Below are 2,500 nucleotides of genomic sequence, written 5' to 3' on the forward strand. Positions count from 1 at the left end.
AACACGGGCGCGGCAAGCGTCGCCCCGAAACGGGTAAAGCTTTCTGCTCGAGTGGCGGGGTGCTAAATCATTTGCAAACGACCTAGATGAAGATCGCGGTGTCGTAATCACTAGAGCAGTATTCTCACTGCGATTTGTTGAGAGTAAGCCGCAAGATCTATCGATTTGTCCGCGAACGGGCGGGCGCACGGCGACTTCGACCTCTGGTCGGAGTTGCTTTTTTTTTCCACTTTTTTTTCAAAGTACTTGGTATTTTTTACGGCGACTTCGACTTCAGGTCGGAGTTGCTTTTTTTTTCAACTTTTTTCTGGGGTACTTCGTTTGTTTTACTGCGACTCTGACCTCAGGTCGGAGGCCATTCGAAGAATTGTCGAGTACCGTTCGAGCTTGAATAACACAAGTCCGGCGACTTTCGAAAATCGCCCGGGCAAAGGCGCACGACATCGGCCGACGCCCGATAAACAATTTCCCGCACAGAAACGCACGTTTTGGAAAATTGTCGAAATTCGACATGTTTGCTACCTTTGTCGCGAGACCAGCCCACCGGCGCGCGCGTAAAAAACACAAGTCCGGCGACTTTCGAAAATCGCCCGGACAAAGACGCACGACATCGGCCGACGCCCGATGAACAATTTCCCGCACAGAAACGCACGTTTTGGAAAATTGTCGAAATTCGACATGTTTGCTACCTTTGTCGCGAGACCAGCCCACCGGCGCGCGCGTAAAAAACACAAGTCCGGCGACTTTCGAAAATCGCCCGGACAAAGACGCACGACATCGGCCGACGCCCGATGAACAATTTCCCGCACAGAAACGCACGTTTTGGAAAATTGTCGAAATTCGACATGTTTGCTACCTTTGTCGCGAGACCAGCCCACCGGCGCGCGCGTAAAAAACACAAGTCCGGCGACTTTCGAAAATCGCCCGGACAAAGACGCACGACATCGGCCGACGCCCGATGAACAATTTCCCGCACAGAAACGCACGTTTTGGAAAATTGTCGAAATTCGACAAGTTTGCTACCTTTGTCGCGAGACCAGCTTCCCTGTATACTATGAGGGAAGACGTCGTTGTGGCGAAATGAGCAAATTGGCGATGCGGTTGTCGGTTGAAGGTATTTGGTGACAAAACGATGTGGTGTCGTGCAGGCGATGTGCGCTTTTGGGCAGACTTGATGCTGACCCGCGAAGGCGTCGTAGCTAGCAGCGAGGCTCTGAACGTTGGACGGAAAAAATTAAGTAGCAAATACGAGTTTGTGTTTCGGCGCGCGACCACGGCCTCGGGCCGTAGTTGCGGTGGCCGGTGCGCACGCAAGTGATAGTTTTCTCGGTTCGCTTTTGTTGGGCGTTCCTGGTGTTGTATGCAAACGCAGCCCGCGCGCGGCTTCGCCCGAAAGGGCGTCTGGCCGGTGTCGACGGCGTCCAGATCGCGGCTTACGCCGGGTTTGAGGAGCTAAGCAAAAATAGTGATTGAGTAATACAGTGCGATACCGCGACGGGGAAAGCGAAAGACTCCGTTCGCGTATTTTGTCGGCCGATAGTTACCTGGTTGATCCTGCCAGTAGTCATATGCTTGTCTCAAAGATTAAGCCATGCATGTCTCAGTACGAACTTGCGTACGGTAAAACTGCGAATGGCTCATTAAATCAGTCGTGATTCATTTGATCGTAAATTTTACTTGGATAACTGTGGTAATTCTAGAGCTAATACATGCAAAAAGCGCCGACCTTGCGGGAGGCGCGCCTTTATCATATCAAAAACCTGCCGGGCTTCGGCTCGTCTTGTTGGCGACTCGGGATAACTTTGCTGATCGCACGGTCTTGCACCGGCGACGGATCATTCAAGTGTCTGCCCTATCAACTTTCGTCGGTACGGTATCTGCCTACCGAGGTTCTTACGGGTAACGGGGAATCAGGGTTCGATTCCGGAGAGGGAGCCTGAGAAACGGCTACCACATCCAAGGAAGGCAGCAGGCGCGCAAATTACCCATTCCCGACGCGGGGAGGTAGTGACGAAAAATAACGATACAGGACTCTAACGAGGCCCTGTAATTGGAATGAGTACACTGTAAAAATTTTAACGAGTATCCATTGGAGGGCAAGTCTGGTGCCAGCAGCCGCGGTAATTCCAGCTCCAAAAGTGTATATTTAAGTTGTTGCGGTTAAAAAGCTCGTAGTTGGATTTTGGGCGCAGGCGTTCGGTCCGTCGCAAGGCGTGCACTGTTCGTTCTGGCTTTACCTCCGGTTTTCCGTCGGTGCTCTTGACTGAGTGTCGGCGGCGGCCGGGACGTTTACCTTGAAAAAATTAGAGTGTTCAAAGCAGGCGCTTCGCCTGGATAGTGTTGCATGGAATAATGAAATAGGACCTCGGTTCTTTTTTGTTGGTTTTCGGAGCGCGAGGTAATGATTAAGAGGGACGGACGGGGGCATTCGTACTGTGCCGTTAGAGGTGAAATTCTTGGATCGGCGCAAGACGAACGACTGCGAAAGCATTTGCCAAGA

At 51.8% G+C, this 2,500-nt stretch overlaps 1 non-coding gene across 1 annotated transcript in view; it reads left to right on the plus strand.

The window, feature by feature from the left end:
* The first annotated feature begins 1,541 nt into the window (after positions 1-1,541).
* LOC145747142 (small subunit ribosomal RNA) overlaps positions 1,542-2,500 on the plus strand; it is a 1,810-nt gene continuing 851 nt past the window's right edge. Inside the window, exon 1 of the ribosomal RNA XR_014281887.1 lies at positions 1,542-2,500. This exon is cut by the window's right edge and continues 851 nt beyond it. This is a non-coding gene — a ribosomal RNA (small subunit ribosomal RNA).

This window comes from Corella eumyota, chromosome 3, assembly GCF_963082875.1.
Source record: "Corella eumyota chromosome 3, kaCorEumy4.1, whole genome shotgun sequence".
NCBI classification, from domain to species: domain Eukaryota; kingdom Metazoa; phylum Chordata; class Ascidiacea; order Phlebobranchia; family Corellidae; genus Corella; species Corella eumyota.